Source organism: Bufo gargarizans, chromosome 6, assembly GCF_014858855.1.
Source record: "Bufo gargarizans isolate SCDJY-AF-19 chromosome 6, ASM1485885v1, whole genome shotgun sequence".
In the NCBI taxonomy this organism is placed as follows: Eukaryota; Metazoa; Chordata; class Amphibia; order Anura; family Bufonidae; genus Bufo; species Bufo gargarizans.
The window spans coordinates 19,085,926-19,106,225 of NC_058085.1; the positions used below are offsets into that span (position 1 = coordinate 19,085,926).

Genomic DNA, 20,300 nt, shown 5'->3' on the forward strand with positions numbered 1-20,300 from the left:
GGCGAGATCCGCCCCACAGGTATAAAGGACCTCCTATAGGAACTGCTCGTGTTGATAGTAGCTCCATTTCCCCTGAAGACGCCGTGTCTAGTGATGAAACATGTCGGGGCAGGGCAAATAAGCAAATAGATATACGGCGCACTGCAGACGCCGCGTACACAATCACATCATAGGGGCAGTGCAGACAGCAGAGCTACTAAGAGTTGTCTGGCAGGAGCTAGTCACTATGTAATAGCACTTCATGCAGGGTAACTAGCTAATAGAGCGCAGTCTGGTATCGGCTGACACTACAGACACAAGAGAGATATGCAGTAATATCATCTCACCTAATCAAGTAGAGACACCATACCCTTAGCCCCAAATATATTAGCCCTCCATATGTATTTTTAAACCTTTACTTTATGTTTTTTTTGGCAATGTTTGTTTAATAAAGTAAAAAAAAAAAGTTATATTTTAAAAAACATGACCAGAAACAGGAATTATCGCTGACTATTGAAACTGTATAGTGAGGAGCAGCAGCTGAGGCAGAGGAAGCAGCAGCCATAATGGAGGCAGCAGCCACCTTACGGAAGATGATGGTCAGCAGGTCACAGCAGTTGCACAACTGAGGCGGCAGCAGGAGCAGCTGTACAGAATGTGATGGTGGGAAAGTGGCATTAGTAACATGACAGAAAGTGAAGATAGACAGACAGCAGTGGCATTATGCGGGTGGCAGCAACAGTCATTCAGAAGGTGAGACCCCCATAACAGTGGCGCACCACCAGCAAGGCCAGATCTATTCGTCAGAATCAGCCAAAAGAATGTGAAAATCCTCCTGAATCCAGGTTTAGCTCATTTTGACAAAAGTGATGTTTTGTACACCGGCAGAGGACAACTTGGTCCATTTAGGGGTGTTATCATGTCCCCCAGCAGTGCTGAAAACCCTCAGAGACAACACTTTAGGCTGGACAAGAAAGAAGATTGTGAGCGTGCTGTGCCAGTTCGGGCCACTGTTCCAGTCTGCCTGCCCAGAAGAAATCTATGGGTCAGGGAACTGGGCATACGACAGAGGCTGGCCATTGAGGCGGGCACTGTCAGCTTGCTACTGAGGCTTTTGTTTCTTATGGTGGCAGGAGGTGGGTGACTCTGCAGGTGGGGAGGGGGCCCCCCTTTCAGACATGCTGGTGGCAGGCGTCTGATCGCCATAAGTTGTGTACACAGTGTTTTCCAATAATAACGTAATTTGACCTAACTTTCTGCAAGAGGGAAAACATTCCCCCATTTTGCCTTGGTAGCTAGGCTCTAAAAGCATGGCTATCCAGTAATCAGACTGCTCAATGTCAACGATGACATGATCTGGCCAGAGTGCCCAAGGAGCCAGTTTTTCTGCCCCCCCCCCCATGTGATGATTAGGTGCTGTAGCTGGTGTCACCTTCAGCATCATCATCCTCTTTCTTCTCGAACTCCGAATCCTCTTCCTCCTCCTCAAGTGGAAGCACCTTCTCCTCACTCATGGGCGTTTCTCATTGTGGGTTCCCAATAGTTGAAGGGCCACCTTTTGCATGAGCATCAGCATCTCTTCAAAAATACATATGAGGGGGGGAGGGGGGGGGGGAGGGGAGGGACATCTACAGCATGATCGGCATCAGCCACTAGTGCCCAACCTGGAAAATACACAAATCCTTGCGGAGGCAGTCTGGTGCATGATCAAATCGTTCATGGCTTTCCGCTGCTTGTATAGACGCTTGAACATGTGCAATGTTGAATTCCAGTGAGTTTGAACATTGAGATAAGCGTTGTAGCTGCATACAATTCTGATGCTGCAAGTCCAGGAGAGCGTTCTTCACCACGTGGGTATGGCTGAAAAGAGGGACACTCTCCAGGACATTGGCAAGATCTTGTACAAGCCAGTGCATTTATTTAAAAGGCCGAGCAGAAAGCATGTGTTATTTCCCCCAGGTTCAGGGCAGCAAGGATGCTGTGCCCATTGTCGCTGACCACCTTGACCAGCTGGAGTCGGTGGGGTGACAGCCAGCGGGATGTTTGCTGCTTGATGTACTTGAGCCACTATTCGCCGGTGTAGCTTCTGTCTCCCAAGCCGATCAGCTCCAACATGATGTGGCAACTCCTGACAGGACACACGTGATTGGAAGGATAAGTAGTGTTTCGTAATGTTGTGTCCTGCTGCTGTTTGAGACGGGACCATGTCCATGAAGGAGGAGGTGGCAGATAACTGCCTGCTGTGGGAGCCATGTTGCTGGGGTGCTGCCTCTCCCCTGCCACAAAACGCCAATCCCGTGTCACTGTTTGTCAGAAGGTGCCCGTCACCTCAACGAGAAAAGAAAACAGGCTGTAAAAGACATCACACTCCCTCGGGGGCCAAAACCCATCAGAATGTTTTTGGGACTGGTGTCTTATTGCAGAACCTGGATTTGAAATGCATCCATGTTGATGCAACCTTTGTACGACTGCCTGAGTACTAAAGATTTTTCTCTCAGTGACCAGGCAGAAGTCTTTTCACACTCTCAAATTGGCAATTTTGTCAGCACCTGCACTGGGCATACCCAACTATGACCAGCCTTTTAATTTATTCTGCTCAGAGCTGAGTGTCCATAGCACCTCAGTCGTGACACAGAAACATGGAGACAGGCAGCGTCCGGTTGCCTACTTTTCTGCCAGATCAGATCCTGTAGAGCGTGGCGCCCCTTCCTGTGTCAGGGAGGTCGCGGCAGTGCAACTCATGTTGGAAAAAGCATCAGAAATTGTGCTTAAAGGGGGTGTCCGAATTATGAAAAAAAATAATATAGCACTGAAAATCTGATGGGCAGCAGTATATAACTAAGCTAAGCAAGTTTTATGCAAAAAATATATCTATTTCCTCATTTCCCTGGTTCTTTTCTGGCCCTTTGTTTACATGCAATAAAAACAATCTCTGGCCCTCCCCCTGCTCTGCTAAGGGAGTGAATACAAGAGCTGCCCTGAGTGACCTGTCTGCCTGCTGGGAGACTCTGCAGCATGTTTTATGTGTGGGACTACAAGTCCCAGCTGTATAATGACACTGCTAATACACACAGGATCTTCCCCCTACCTTCTTGTGCAATGCTCTCTCTAGTCTGTCAGATCATGTGCCCAGAATTGTCACTGCTGCAGCTACCCAGTCTGTGCAGCTGAAGGGGTTAAGAATCCTAGGCAGACAGCCCGCAGAGAAGGGGGCGTGGCCGGCACAGTGACATCTCGTTTACAGGCTTGTAAACGACCTTTATCAGAGCAGGGAGAGAAGCTGACATCACACGTCATGTGACCACATGTCAGCACAGGAGGCTGAGTTGAAGGCACTAGCTGAAGCATGTAAAATGGCAGATGGTAAAAGAGCAAATATCTTCACAGATTCCAGGTATGGATTCGGTATTGCACATGATTATGGCCCCATCTGGAGGGCCAGAGACTTCCTAACTTCAACAGGGCAACCAATTAAAAACAAAGATGCTGTGTTTGAACTAATGAACTCACTGTTGCTTCCAGAGGAAGTAGCCATTGTAAAGGTAAAAGCACATACCAGGCAGGAAACTGGTGAGGCTAGGGGTAATGACAGGGCAGATCAAGCTGCCAAACAGGCGGCATTGAAGCCTTGGAACTCCGAGGTTATCCCTGTCATGGTCCTGAAGCCGCACTACATGTCTGAAGATGTGCTGGTTAAACTGTCTGCACAGGCAGATGAAAGATAGAGAGACTCTTTGGTACAGAAAGGAGCAGCCCTGAATGAGCAAGATCTCTGGGAGGTCTCATGTAAAATCTGCCTCCCAGGGCTCTCTACCCTATGATGGCACAAGAGGCCCACAGGCCCACACACCTGGCCAAAGGGCCAATGGTGGACCCTATGCTGAAGAAATGGATTGCACCGGGTTTCTCCACAACTGCCAGCAGGTTTGTACAGGGTTGCATGATCTGTGCTCTGAATAACCCAGAACAGGTAGTAAAAACACCCAAGGCCATTTTACCCATTTGAGAGATTGCAGATAGATTATATACAACTACCAAAAGTGGGAGTATACGAATATGTGCTTGTGTGCTTTGATCTCTTTTCAGGATGGCCGGAAGCCTACCCAGTATCGGCTGCAAATGCTAAGAATATAGCAAAGAAATTTGTCAGTGAACTTGTCTGCAGGTATGGAGTTCCAGAGGTCATAGAATCAGACAGAGGAAGCCATTTCACTGGGGAGGTGATGAGAGAGATAACGGCAGCTTTGAAAGTCACTCGGGCTTTCCACATGGCCTATCACCCCCAAAGCAGCGGCCATGTCGATAGATTGAATGGCACGATAAAACAAAAAATCCAGAAGGCCATGAGAGAGACTACAAGGCCCTGGATAGAGAGCCTCCTACTGGCCCTGTACTCCATCAGAACCACCCCTGGAAAAAGGTCTGGTTTATAACCTTTTGAGATATTATTTGGATCTGTGCCCAGACTCGGACTGTATTTCCTCAACAGTTGCAGCTCCAGACTGACAGCATGGTCAGTTACATGAAGGTCCTCACCCACAGGTTGGAGCACAATCATAAACAAGTGTTTGCTTTCATTCCAGATCCAGACTCAGTGGAAGGGACACCCCCCCCCCCCCCCCGGTGCCTGGTAATTGGGTTGTCATAAAAAGGCCTCATGCTCAATTTCACCTTAATATACACAGGCAGATGGGTATTGCTGTAGTAATCATGTATATATATGCTGCTTAATTAAATTGAACCCCCCAATTATATTGCAACCATGTGAAAAACTGAATACACACTGCTCACAAAACATTAGGGATATTTGCCTTTCAGGTGAAATTTAGGTTAAATGTAAAAAGTTCACAGTACGGTGATATTATATCATGAAAGTAGGACATTTAGTAGGACATTTAAGTAGAAGCAGCAATGGTGATTTCTTCATCTCAAACAATTTATTGTAACAAAAGCCAACACCAGTGCTGGGTACACCCTCACAAAAAATGTCAATGTCTCAATAACTTGTCATGTGGCCTTGAGCATCAATTACAGCTTGACAACGATGTCTCATGCTGTTTACAAGTCGACTTATTGTTTGCTGAGGCATGGCATCCCACTCTTCTTGAAGGGCGGCCCTCAGGTCATGGAGGTTCTGGGGTACAGAGTTACAAGCCTCTCTATGGCGACTCAACTGATCCTATAGGTTTTCAATAGGATTCAGGTCAGGAGAAAGTGCAGGCCATGCCATTTGAGGTCCCTCAGTCTCCAGCAACAGTTTGTCACGATGCGGTGTGGGTGAGAAACTCCACACCGAGCATCGGAGGGGGGACAGGAACCAGGCCTGGAAACTAGGGCAAAGGAGAAGGTCATCTAGAGCAACCCTAATGCAAGTCCTGACTATCTATCAGTATGAACAGACCTCGATGGTAGGAAAGTTCATACACCGAAACCTAGGGCCCTAACTCACCCTGTAGTACCCTGGTAATAGTGCCAGGACTAGGGACGACCTCTTCCTCCACCGGAAGGATGAACAGGAGTCTCCCTCAGGCCTAGATACCAAAACAGGGGAATACAACAAACAAAATACAAAAGGGGAAGACGACACTTAACTTCAAATGGAGCAAAGAAAGCGCCGTGAGCGCAACAGAGATCCAACTACCAGCTAGCCCAGAGTCCAAAAACTGAAGCTATAAACCGCACCCCAGAATAGGTAAGCAGTAATAAATAAGAGATGGTTAAATGACCATACCAACAACACCTGCAAGGGGTGTGGTCATACCAAAACAACACAGACACAAGTGATCCAGCAGGAACCAGTCAGATTAACCCACGTGTTGCCAATCTCTTGGCACCTGTCACTGGACCGTCCATGAGACCGTTCCCTAATGATGCGACCTCGATGAGCTGGCGCATTGTAATCCATTAAGATGAAATTAGGCCTGTGCTGTTCATGCAGAGGCACAATGACTGGATTAATTATGTTATTCAAGTAGTACGGGCTTGTCACTGTACCATTTACAAAGTGTAGGCCAGTTCTGTATTGGTTAGACACACCTGTCCACACTGTAACAGCACCAACACCAATGGTGGTGGACCAGTTAACAACTATAAGGGGGCGCTGTTTTGGGCAGCATAATTTGACACATGCAAAGTGGAATGGTCTAAGGGCCCTGGAAATGGACAAATCAATCGTCATAAAACCCTCAGACAAGGAGGGCAATGTGGTTATCCTGGGCAATGAGCAGTATACTCATATGTGCCTAAACATTTTGAATGATGGGTCCTGTTATGACATTCTCCCCAGGGAATCCATCATTGATGGATTGGAAGGAACAGTGGGATTCTATCTAAAGCCCTCCAACTCAGATTTATCAACAACTCTGAGCTGGGTGTCCTTATACCACCATTCTCACAATTGGCATGTTTCTATGTGCGATAACGCACAACAAAGGATGCAAAGTAGTGGCCATCTTCTTGCGGGAGAGGGGTACTCATTTATGGCCTCACAATGATTTGCTGCTGAAACTCTTCTGATTTATTATTAAACATAATACCTTCCTTTTCAATAATAAGTTCTACCACCAGGTAAAGGGCATCACGATGGGGAGCCCGTGTGCCCCCACATACGCAAACCTTTACTTGGGTGGTTGGGAAAGGGAAGTAATGTTCAGTTAAGAGATGAGTGACTTCACGTCGTCGATTATCTTATGGCTTAGATACGGTATATCGATGATATATTGATTTTTTTGAGAACACCTTTGCAACCTTTTTCAAGCGGTTCAATGTTAATGACTGGGGGATTTTCTTCACATCAGAAATCCATCCTTCCCGTGTTACATTTTTGGACCTCACAGTCTTTAAAGACATTGATGTCAATATAGGCGCACACCTATTTAGAAAAAATACGGTCACTAATAGCTTATTGGAATGGCGGAGTTGTCCCTGGGGCCCTTAAACGAGGTATCTCGAAGGATCAGTATCTATGTCTCTGCCGTAATTGTTCCACCATGAGAGATTTCCAAATGGCTGCAAATTATCTGAAACTGAGGTTCCAAAGCCGGGGATACCCAACACCGGTTTTGAATCAAGCGTATCATCAGGCTCTGAGTAGCAATAGGGAATCGTTCCTAAACCCTCGCACACGGATTGAAAACTCTGACCAGATTCGGATAATTGGAAACTATGAAGCCCACGGCCCTGTGAGACAAATCTTGTCACAATATTGGGGCATTCTACAAGCTGACCTCAACATAGGGCATTTGGTGGGCAGTACCCCGTCTATTACGTATCGAAGGGGTAGAAATATTAACACGTTCAGGACCTTGGACGAGAATGCTCGTCCTAACATACAGGTACTTCAAGCACTAGGAGGAGCATTCTCGTCCTGCAGTTAAACTGTCACTGTGAGTAATCACACAGTAACAGGACAGCGACAACAGCTGTCACAGACTGATTGGTCACAGCACCTATGAAAGAGACAGTTACAGCTGTCCCCGTCTGACAATCGCTGTGATTAATCAGTCAATCCAGACTGACCAATCACAGCTAAAGGCGCCTATTTCCACTCCGATCTCCTCAGTTTTGTCCTTACTGTGACAGTGCTGAGGAGATCTAGATTATGTGCTATAAATCCTCAGCAGTCCACTCATAATTGCTGAGATCGCAGCTGCAGCCTGACATTCCCCCTCAACCCCCCTTTGCAGCGTTGAGAAGATTGGAGCTGCTTGTAATTCTCCATCTCCAGTGCTGAGGAGATGGAGCTGTGAATCACAGTCGGCTTAAACTAATAACACACAAAGAATTAAATGTTACCATGTTTTTATTGAACACACCATGTAAACATTCACAATGCAGGTGGAAAAAGTATGTGAACCCCTAGACTAATGACATCTCCAAGAGCTAATTGGAGTAAGGTGTCAGCCAACTGGAGTCCAATCAATGAGATGAGATTGGAGGTGTTGGTTACAGCTGCCCTGCCCTATAAAAAAAACACACACCAGTTCTGGGTTTGCTTTTCACAAGAAGCATTGCCTGATGTGAATGATGCCTCGCACAAAAATAATAAAAAATTGTTGACTTGCATAAAGCTGGAAAGGGTTATAAAAGTATCTCCAAAAGCCTTGATGTTCATCAGTCCACAGTAAAACAAATTGTCTATAAATGGAGAAAGTTCAGCACTGCTGCTACTCTCCCTAGGAGTGGCCGTCCTGTAAAGATGACTGCAAGGGCACAGCGCAGACTGCTCAATGAGGTGAAGAAGAATGCTAGAGTGTCAGCTAAAGACTTACAAAAGTCTCTGGCATATGCTATACGCTGGTTTTTTCTTTGTTAAGAAAAAAGATGGTTCTTTAAGACCTTGTCTGGATTTCAGGGAGCTGAACAATATCACTATTCGTGACCCTTATCCGCTTCCTCTGATCCCGGACCTGTTTAACCAGGTTGTTGGGGCTAAAGTATTTTCCAAATTAGATCTAAGAGGGGCATACAACCTGGTCAGGGTCAGAGAAGGAGACGAATGGAAGACGGCCTTCAATACCCCTGAGGGCCATTTTGAGAATTTGGTTATGCCTTTTGGTTTGATGAATGCCCCAGCCGTTTTTCAGCATTTCGTGAACAGCATTTTTTATCATTTGATGGGAAAATTTGTATTAGTGTATTTGGATGACATTTTGATTTTTTTCTCCTGATTTCAAAACTCATAAGGAACATTCAAGTCTTGCTCATCCTGCGGGAGAATAAATTATATGCGAAACTGGAAAAATGTGTGTTTGCGGTTCCAGAAATTCAATTTCTGGGGTTTCTTCTCTCCGCTTCTGGTTTTCGCATGGACCCCGAGAAGGTCCGCGCTGTGCTTGAGTGGGAGCTTCCTGAGAATCAGAAGGCGCTGATGCATTTTTTGGGCTTTGCCAATTATTACAGGAAGTTTATTTTGAATTATTCCTCTATTGTTAAACCACTCACTGATATGACCAGAAAGGGGGTAGATTTTTCTTCTTGGTCAGTAGAGGCGCGTAAGGCTTTTTCTAATATCAAGGAGAGTTTTGCTTCCGCTCCCATCTTGGTGCAACCTGATATTTCTTTACCCTTCATAGTCGAGGTTGATGCTTCTGAGGTGGGTGTGGGGGCGGTCTGGTCTCAGGGTTCCTCTCCTGCCAAATGGCGACCATGTGCCTTTTTCTCGAAAAAAACTCTCCTCCGCAGAGAGAAATTACGATGTGGGAGATAGGGAATTGTTGGCCATCAAGTTGGCTTTTGAGGAATGGCGCCATTGGCTAGAGGGAGCCAGACACCCTATTACCGTATTTACTGACCATAAAAATCTGGCCTACTTGGAATCAGCCAAGCGTCTGAACCCGAGACAGGCCAGATGGTCTTTGTTCTTTTCTAGGTTTAATTTTGTGGTCACGTTCCGCCCTGGAGTTAAGAATGTGAAGGCAGATGCCCTGTCACGTTGTTTTCCAGGAGGCGGGAATTTTGAAGACCCGGGTCCCATTTTGGCTGAAGGTGTGGTGGTCTCTGCTCTCTTTTCTGAATTGGAGGCAGAGGTGCAGGCAGCCCAGTCAGAGGCTCCTGATCTTTGTCCTCCTGGGAGGTTGTTTGTGCCTCTCGCTTTAAGACACAAGATTTTTAAGGAACACCACGATATGGTCCTTGCTGGGCACCCGGGGGCAAGAGCCACACTGGATCTCATCGCTTGGAGATTCTGGTGGCCTGCGCTTCGTAAGTCGGTTGAGGGTTTTGTGGCAGCCTGCGAGACTTGCGCTCGTGCCAAAGTCCCTCATTCACGGCCATCAGGTCCTCTCCTTCCCTTACCCATTCCTTCCCGTCCTTGGACACATCTGTCCATGGACTTTATAACGGACCTGCCTCGTTCCTCGGGGAAGACTGATTCTGGTGGTGGTGGACCGTTTCAGCAAAATGGTGCATTTCATCCCTTTTCCTGGTTTGCCCAATGCTAAGACGCTGGCGCAGGCATTTATTGATCACATTGTCAAATTGCACGGTATTCCTTCAGACATAGTCTCTGATAGGGGCACGCAGTTTGTTTCCAGATTCTGGGGTTCGGTTGTCATTCTCTTCTGCTTTCCACCCACAGTCGAATGGCCAGACGGAGACATATCTGCGCTGTTTTGTGGCGGAGAATCAAGAGGATTGGTGTTCTTTTTTGTCCCTTGCTGAGTTTGCTTTAAATAACCGTCATCAGGAGTCCTCTGATAAGTCACCATTTTTTGGTGCATATGGGTTTCATCCGCAGTTTGGGACTTTCTCGGGAGAGGGGTCTTCTGGTTTACCTGATGAGGACAGATTCTCCTCGTCTTTGTCATCTATTTGGCAAAAGATTCAGGATAATCTAAAGAGCATGAGTGAGAGATATAAGCGTGTGGCAGATAAGAGACGTGTGCTTGGTCCGGACCTGAATGTTGGTGATCTGGTGTGGTTGTCTACCAAAAATATCAAATTGAAGGTTCCCTCCTGGAAGTTGGGTCCTAGGTTTATTGGGCCTTACAAAATCCTGTCTGTCATCAATCCTGTTGCCTACCGTCTTGATCTTCCTCAGACTTGGAAGATCCATAATGTTTTTCATAAGTCCTTATTGAAACCTTATGTTCAACCCATTGTACCCTCGCCATTTTCCTCCGATTATGGTTGATGGGAATCTTAAATTTCAGGTCTCTAGGATTGTGGATTCTCGTCTTGTCCGCGGTTCTCTTCAGTACCTTGTTTATTGGGAGGGTTATGGTCCTGAGGAGAGGATGTGGGTCCCAGTGACGGACATTAAGGCCTCTCGTCTCATCAGGGCTTTCCATAGGTCCCATCCTGAGAAGGTGGGCTCTGAGTGTCCAGAGTCCACTCGTAGAGGGAGGGGTACTGTCACAACCAGACAGCTGAGAAGCTCTGACAGAGGCCTTTCAGAACCTCCTCCTTGAGTTCTCTTTGTTGTGCTGTTCAGTTCCTCATCTCGTTAGCCTGTCTCAGCTGTCATGGAGTTGGACTGATTGCATCCCTTTAAATTCCGCCCCATAATGCATTACTGGGCGGCTTATACTTCTTCCTGGAGTGTGTGTGCATGCTGATATTGTTTTCCAGTCTGCTACAAAAGTTAAGTGCTGTACATTTATCTGTTATTTTCTGTTTGCTGGATCCCAGGTGACCCTGCCTCCCTCCGTGTCTGGTGTAGGGAGCCGGTGGTCGTGTCCCCTCACTATTGTAGGGTGTTCAGGGGTTATATAGTCGAGGTACGTGGCTATGCAACCTTCCACCTCTGGGATCGTTGCATAGGCTGAGCAGCCAGGGAGAGTGCTAGGTCTTGTGCAGGGGTCTCCCCTTGGTTCCTTAGCTTTGGATCCAGTGAGTCATATATGCATGTTGCTTTGTCTTGTTTCCTGTACACCATCCATGACACCCTAGTGTTCTGCAGTTAAGGAACGGTGCCTGGAGGGGGATACTCTGCCAGACTGCATGAGTGACCAGAAGAAGACGCTGAGATGGGATACTCAGCAAACCCTCAAACCCTTCTGTCAGGGGGGAGACTGGAGAAGACAACCCTATGCCTTGCCCGTATTGTTTTGCACCTGTATTTTTCCAGTAAAGAAGCACACTGGTTTACTGCAGACCCTGGCTCTATGGACTTAATTCCCATTGGGGTGCATCTTACCATCCCTTCTGAAGAGCAGCAACGCATGGTGACACTTCGACGGAGTCTGGGGGACACACAGAGTTTCAGCGCTACTGCAGTGCCAGGTATCAGACCCCTCAATCTCATTTAATCTGATAGTTATAGGCCATCAATAAAACCCCTTTAATGACATACACATTTATTTAGAGCATATGGTGGTTTAATGGACCAATCTTAAAGGGGTTGTCTGATTTCAGAGCTGAACAGACATACCACCTTCTTCATCCAGGCAGCCCCTCTGAGGGAAGCATCCGACATTTATCGCGCAGGACAAAAAGCTTTTTCTGCAGATCCAGGACGTTAGAGGGTTTCTGTCTAGCAGCTTTGCAGGTGACATCACCGGCACTAATAGGCAGGCTTTAGCGCTGCCCTAGCCTGAAAAACAACTGGGAAGCTTCCGCCTGGCAGTGTAAAAATGTAAACCAAAAAGCAAAAAACAAAACATGAAATGCTCTGATGCTAATCTCAGAAGGGCTGCTTGGGTGAAAAAAGGGATATATGCCCGGATTCAGCACTGGCCCTAGACAACCCCTTAAATTTTTATTTATTGTGCTGCCTACTTAATTTTTGCAACTTTTTTTAACATGAAACATGGGGCTTTTTATTAGTATGTTTTTCAGAGATTTATTTTCTTTCAAACTCAAGCGCCTTATTCTTTAAATATGCAGATTGACATCAAAATAAATGGTTAAAATTGGTTCCCTGTTTTGGTCATATTGACTGTTTTTTTTGTTTGTTTTTTTGTTTCATGTGAAAAGAGAATGGAGAATTTTTGTTTCCATTTTATTCTCATTTGTATTTTATTATATATTTTGATAATTTTAAAATATATTTTGGCCTATGGGACAGTTACACATCACTGGGGCAGCCAGATGTGACAAGTGATGCTTCTGCACCATAACGGCCCCTGCCTGGCAAGGTAGAAACTACTATGTGCACAAAACAAGCAATCACCTACGGAATATATTAAGGGGGCAGCGTCCAAAACCATCCATAGAAACAGTAAAGGATCACTACCCACCCCCCCCCCCCCTTTCTCCATCTGAGGTATCGTCATTACCTGTAGAAGTATTGCCAGGTGTAAGTCATCCGATTATAAACCCAGACAAAACTGTAACTGTGCCCATGTAGCTTATGGAACAGCCTGAATATTAGAGATTCTCCAAATAAAACATATCATCTCCGAATCACCATACAATAATAGGAATGAAAATAGTCATAGGAAACAAAATTATAAAAAAAATTATATATCTAATAAAAAATATTTTATATCTTCAATTATTAAACTAAAAAATCCAGCGCTGGTGGGACATACAAAGATGAAAATAACCAAGGATTCACCCACTGGTAAATTCATGTGAGATGAGTGAGCCACATGACTTCTACAAATACAGGGGAGGGGGGACACCACTTGTTGGGTTTATCTACAGGTACATTTTGGTCAGGGTGTATAGATTAAGATGGTATTCCTTTAGAAGAGCGAATAATGGCTTCTATGTAATAAGGCAATCCTCACCTGGGTCACTTGTTGAGAGAACTTGCATATTACTGATGAAACCCAGTAAGAGCTGACGGTTTCTTGAGAAGCTCATATTTGACGTTTTTAATGTTACAAATACTTATAAAAGGTAGAACAGGCCAGGGCTGGAATAGGTAAATAGTTATCTTTTTATATTAGGTCTTATTTTTTTTTAAAAATCCTCTCACCAAAGATTTTTGTTTAGAGGGGATATATATACAGTATAAACTTTCACTTTTAACTGGATCTGTCCTTTGATGACCGGTATTCATTCAATACAGGAGACTATACGTGTTTGGGGAGCTCTCACAGTGGTCCCAATCATCACTTCAAGACCTCGACCACCTCTGGTAACTTAAAGCAAGGTTCTGTTTTATATCCCTGCAAAAAGGACTATCTGACGGAATAAAGCCAGTTGGCGATACAGACTACCATAAAAACACATAATGGTGGTCACTAAAGGGCTAAGCATGGAGATGGCTTCTCTCAGTGAGTTTTTTTATGTCTAACAAGAGCTGATTTCTGGTTAAAACATTTTCCACATTCTGAACATGAAAATGGCTTCTCACCAGTGCGAATTCTCTGATGTCTAATAAGAGCTGATTTATCCTGAAAACATTTCCCACATTCTGAACATGAAAATGGCTTTTTCCCTGTGTGAGTTCTCTGATGTATAACAAGTTCGGATTTCTGCTTAAAACATTTCCCACATTCTGAACATGAAAATGTTGTCTCCCCGGTGTGAACATTCTTATGTCTAATAAGAGCTGATTTATGCTTAAAACATTTCCCACATTCTGAGCATGAAAATGGCTTCTCTCCTGTGTGAATTCTCTGATGTATAACAAGATGTGAATTTTTGGTAAAACATTTCCCACATTCTGAACATGAAAATGGCTTCTCTCCTGTGTGATTTCTCTGATGCATAACAAGAGCTGATTTATGCTTAAAACATTTACTACATTCTGAACATGAAAAAGCCCTCTCCTCTGTGTGATTTCTCTGATGTATCACTAATTCTGATTTATATCTAAAAAATCTTCCACATTGTAAACATGAAAATGTCTTATCTCTTACATGAGCTGTTAGACGTTTAACACCTTTTCTGTGACTTTTGTTCTGTGTTACAGTCTGTGATGAATGAGAAGATCGGACCTGTTTAAAAGAATCACATAATACATTTTTGCTGTGATTGGATGAGGTTATAACTTGGATATTGGCATGCTCTTCATCTTGTATGCTACCACGATCATCTACTTCAAAATCTGAAGATAGCGGATGTTTCTCTAAGTTCCTGGTACAGTCATCTGCCAAGATCAAAATGCATTTATTGAAATTTTATTACAGTATTAAAAAAATCCACAGAAAGGTATGGCACTAAATACAAGAATTAACTGACTAAAACAGTGGTGGCTAAAAAGATCACGATCTAATAGTAGACCGAGGGGCATAACTAGGCCAGGATTGCCACCACCTTCAGCAATTTCCCTGCAACCTCCACCCAATAAGTCATTTTAAATACTGTGAGACAGTGACAGATCACACAGGTTAGAGGCAAGGAAGGGGTGGATAGTGCGGTCCACACCCCTATTCCACCACAGGTGAGACCAGCTGGAGGTACTCAGGCTTGCATAAAGCACCTCCCAGGGTGTCAGTAAGGGGGTGGAAGAGTATTACCCATGGACAGAGGCCTGGAGGCTCTGTGAATGTGGTCTCAGCCGGGCAAGGCTGAGGGACCACGAGGTTGTGAAGATACGAGATGTGCAGCACCTGAAACTATGGATACTGAAAGCCTGTGCTAGCATTTCTCCTGCGGTGTTGCTATCAGTGTGTGAAGAGTGGGAGAAGAGGGTTGCATTGACAATCCAACACAATGGGCAGCACATTGAACACATTTTATAAGTTGTCAGAAACATGTAAATAACTTACGAAAGAATAAAGTTACGTTAAAACCAAGCACACCATTGTTTTTCTTGTGAAATTCCCAATAAGTTTGATGCGTCACATGACCCTCTTCCTATTGAAAAATCAAAAGTTGGATTCAAAATGTCCGACTTCAAAATGGCCGCCATTGTCACCACCCATCTTGAAAAGTTTCTCCCCTGACATATACTAATGTGCCACATATACTAATGTGCCACAAACAGGAAGTTAATATCACCAACCATACCCATTTTATTAAGGTGTATCCATATAAATGGCCCACCCTGTATATATGTTCTAAATACCTATTTTTGGCCTCTTGTTCCCATAAAACTCAGCTCTCAGTGGAGTGAATGTCTCTTAAGCTCCTGTGTCTGGTGAATAATGATTCTAGAAAAAACTAGAGTGAGGTGGCTTCACCGTCTGACTTAATGGTAGCGGTGCTCTTGCTGTGCTACACCCAAGCTCAGATAAATAGTAAAATAATGGTAGCAGGCACTCGCTAATACAGCTGGATACACGTATGCTTTTAATGATAAAAAAAAAAAAAAGGTACAGATAAATTTGTGAATAAAAATTGCTTAAAAGTCTTTTAATCAATTTGTATTCACAATTTGATCTGTACCTTATTTTTTATAAAGCATACGTGTATCCAGCTGTATTAGCAAATAATGATTCTAGCAGCAGCAGGAGCTGGGGGAATTCCCAGACAGGCTGTGTGTGAGGGTGGCTGTAATTGGTGAAAACGCTTGCTGTGTGAGAAGCTGGCTGTGATTGGTCTAGACGTCTGCCCAGCAACAGCAGATTAACACTATACTTTCTGTTTCTGCCGTGTCACTGAGCTTACCTTACATTACAAAATGAATCTTCAAGGCATATTATCTTTTTATGCTTTTGTGAACACAAAATATAACAGTTACATGACATCAAAAACATGATGTCACAGTAAAAAACTTTGCTTTTATCTCTAACAAAGAAACATAGGAACTGTATTAAGGCCATTAGCAGGTTTAGTTTTATGCACATTTAAGCTATACTAGCAACCTGGGACAGGTCCTAGCTGGCCAGCTACAAGAACTAGTGATGAATCATGGAGGGACCTCCGTGGAGGCTGCTGATAAAGTGTTTGTGGATGTAACCGATGTCAATGCTGGGAGAGAACCTGAGTTGGTGTTGGTGATAAACTGGGCTCTGCTGGCGTGGTTGTGGCAAAACAGGGGGAAAACTGTGGTTGATGCCCTCTCACCAGCCTCCCGTGGTTATGCATGTGTTCACCTTCACGGGCTTGAATAAAGGGGGGGGGGGGGTATGTGAGACAATGAAAGATATAACACAGGTTAGAGGCAAGGAAGGGGTGGAGAGTGCAACCTATTCCACCACATGTGAGACCAGCTGGAGGTACTCAGGCTGGCATAAAGCACCTCACAAGGTTTCAGTAAGGGAGGGGGAGTGTATCACTCGTGGACAGAGGCCTGGAGGCTCTGTGAATGTGGTCTCAGCCGGGCAAGGCTGAGAGATAGCCTGGACTGATTTTGTTACAGCCTGGAAGTGAGCTGGACTACTGGCTAAGAAAGCCGCATGTGATAACCATGTGTGAACGGTGCTTTAGGCGAGTCAGGGATATGACTGTGTTTAGGTAGAGCCCAGACGGGCAAGGTGTTTATTATTGTTTCGTTTTTGCTGGTGTGCCACAATAAATGCATTGTTTGGACCTTGACCTTAGTGTCCTGGAGCCGTATCTGTGAGGATGACCCCCTGAAAGAAAGCTACTCCTCATAATACATATAAATAAAACATTTCCTAGCGCTGGACAAGAGGCGTTGAATGCCCCCTTAGTTCCCCACACCATAATCTTCTCCCCTAAGAGTCCCTTTTTACAGTAGAATTCCCGTTAATTGCCCTCAAGAGAATTCCCCCTTGATGTCTCCAAACAGTAGTTATGCCCCATTAGTGCCCCCACACAATAGTTATGCCCCTTACAATAATGCTTCCCCATATTATCCCCACACAGTAGTTATGCCCCCTTAGTGCCCCCCACAGTAGTTATGCCCCCTTAGTCCCCCTTACAGTAGTGAAGCTCCTTAATACCGAGCACATCATGCTCTTCCCAGCAGGAGATGTGATGTGATGACGTCATCTCTCCTGCTGAGCTGAGGAGAGCGCACAGGCCGGGGGATTATCTCTGGTCTGTGCGCTCTCCCTCTCAGCCCAGCAGGTACAATGACATCACTGTATCACACCTACTGCTGGGGGGAGTGCAGGCCGGGGAATGAGACCTGGGCTATAATGGATGACAGATACAGCAGCTGGACTCGGAGGGAGGAGAGTAGAATGGACAGTAGGAATCACAGTCCTGTAACTCTCAAGTAAACAAACTGGATGGCACGCGCCATAAAATCTTCCTTTTTTTTCGTGTTTAATATTAAGTGCCTGCGATTCATATATAAACACCATCCAATGATAATAAAAATTCTATCACTGCAGATTAACTATTTCTTGAAATTAATTTCAGGTGTAATTCTGATGAATCAATCAGAAGAGTCAATTAGGGAATGGTAAATAATATGTGATCCAGTATTACTTGGTATTTAATGTAGAAGATTTATTATACTGCACACGGACACCATTTATACTGATACAAAAGGGCGATGGAAGGTCCCACCAGATACCAACGGCCATCTGACCAATGATTGCTCATAAAATCTGTCAGATAATCTGTTGGTGTAAATGCACCTTTAGATATAAACAGCAGATCTTGATGATTTGCTTCCCAAATGCATTCAGCATGGCAGAACATTCTTCAGACAATTATTAACCCCTTAGTGACCAGCCTGTTTTGGGCTTTACTAACCAAGCGTTTATCTTCCTTTTCTCATCGTCGCGTTCCTAGAGCTATAACTTTTTTTATTTTTATGTCTTTATAGCTTTATGAGGGCTTGTTTTTTGCGGGACAAGTTGTAGTTTTCAATGGCACCATTTTGGGGTACATAACTTTCTGATTAACTTTTATAAAATCTTTCTGGGAGGGAGATGGGAAAAACAGCAATACTGCCACTGCGTTTTTACGTTATAAATTTTACGGCGTTCATTTTTCGGTATAAATAACATCTTTTATTCTCTGGGTTAGTACGATTACATTGATACCAAATACAAATAGATTTTTTTTACGTTTTACAACTTTTTTTTGCAATTAAACCCCTTTTTAAAAGAAAAAAATGTTTTTGCATTGCTGTTTCACAAGACCCATAACTTTGTTATTTTTCTTTCTATGGAGTTTTGTCAGGGCTTGAGTTTTGCGGGACGACTTGTATTTTTCATTGGTAACATTTTGGAGTAATGGCGCTTTTTGATCGCTTGCTATAACTTTTTTTCAGTGGCAACTGAGAATAAATTATCAATTCTGTCATTTTTTTATGGTGTTCACCGTAGGGTATCATTTATGTGATACCAAACATATGCAGGAGATTTTTTTTCTTGCAATTTTTTTCATTGAAAAGTGTATTTTCAATTAAAAAAAAGTATATTTTTTATGGCTTTTTTAAAATTGAATAAATAAGTTTTCCTTTAACTTTTTTTTTTAACCACTTAATAGTCCCACAACGGGACTATATCAGACAGCTTTTTGATTAATTAAAAAATGCATTATCCCTATAGTGCATTGCATTTTTATGTCAGTGCAATTCTGACATTGACCAGCCTGCTGGAAATTACTCAAGGCTGGTCTGGGGCCTACACGAGACCCTAGCCAACCTACACACACATCAGCACCCCGCGATCGCATTTACGGGGTGACGATGGTAGACAGAGGGAGTCCGCTCCCCCTGTCAGCACTTTACATGTGGCAGGCGCCATTGCCTGCGGCATGTAAAGTGATAAACAGCCTAGATCGGCACTCCGCCGTTAAAAGGTGTATGGGTGGTCACTAAGGGGTTAATAACCCCATTGATAGCATGTCAAGGCGAGTAGGTGAATTTATTTATGCACGTGTAAGAAATACAGATTAATACAGATATTTAGGAAAATAACATAAGCCATATATTGTATTGGTATCCTGTTCTCAGCAACTTCCTGGTAATTAGTGCCTATACTTATCCTCTCAAGGCCAGTGTGAGTACTGTCTATCTGGCCATTAGCATATCAAAGGTACTGTAGTTGTCAATTATCTAAAGAATGGCTGACAATTGTCCAGTAGGTGGCACATGGCTAGTGGGGCAGGAAAATGCCAACTTTCTAGCTGATTCTATCAGTCATCAAGAGTTACCTGAAAATTGCTAGAAAACTAAATTGCTAGACAACCAAAAAGATGTGTCCAAGCCGTATTCTAGACAATGCTAGGACTGGCTGCCAATCAAGGAAGGAAGGAAGGAAGGAAGGAAGAAGCGAAGAGGCAGAAGAGAGAAGGAAAAAAGAGAAAAGAAAAGTGCTACAGAAGAGGAAACCTGGAGGGGCCAGAGCAAAGACAGGGACTGGAGAGACATGAGAAGACCTCTGTATAGTAACTACACTGTACTGTAGAGGGATAGGAACTTGTAGTTTAGTAACCAAATGGTCTTGGGAGTAACTTTATTAGTAATTATTAGTAATTGTTATTGTGTACAAGTCTCTCCGTATGTGATATTTATTTTTGTTCCTTTATACTTTCATATATACTCATCAATAATAATAATAATAATATCATTATTCCCACATTGCACAATATAATCTATTTTTTTCTTTATTTGTATAAGCAGAATCTTAGAGACCTCTCTGCTTTACTTAGTGGTCACTACTCACCTGGGCGGCCATCTGTAGGAATGTCCTCTGTACTCTGCTCATCACCCCTCACATATGTCTCTGTAACATATATAATGTTCAGATCTTCACCCGGATTCACAAGCTGTGAAAGAAATATTGTAGAAGTCATCAGACTGTTGGAGAAGTCATGTGGAAGGTTTTACAATGCCTTGCAAAAGTATTCACCCCCTTGACTTTTTTTCCGTATTTTGTTACATTACAGCCTTAAGTTCAATGTTTTGTTAATCTGAATTTTATGTGATGGATCAGAACACAATAGTCTAAGTTGGTGAAGTAAAATGAGAAAAATATATAAATAAAAATATTGTTTAGAAATAGAAAACAGAAAGTCGTCATGTGCATATGTGAAAAGGCCTGTGGGAGACTCCCAAAATGTATGGAGGAAGGTGCTCTGGTCTGATGAGACCATCAAAGAAACGCTATGTC

The 20,300-nt window shown here is 43.9% G+C and overlaps 1 protein-coding gene and 1 long non-coding RNA gene across 2 annotated transcripts in view; both read left to right on the plus strand.

Moving 5' to 3' along the window:
* Positions 1 to 20,300, plus strand: part of LOC122940407 (zinc finger protein 850-like) — a 335,684-nt gene that overhangs the window by 206,348 nt on the left and 109,036 nt on the right. The gene's annotated exons all lie outside the window — the stretch shown is intronic.
* Positions 11,268 to 14,464, plus strand: LOC122940539. Its single transcript, XR_006390364.1, has 2 exons — positions 11,268 to 11,703; positions 14,288 to 14,464. It is a non-coding gene; the product is annotated as an uncharacterized LOC122940539 (long non-coding RNA).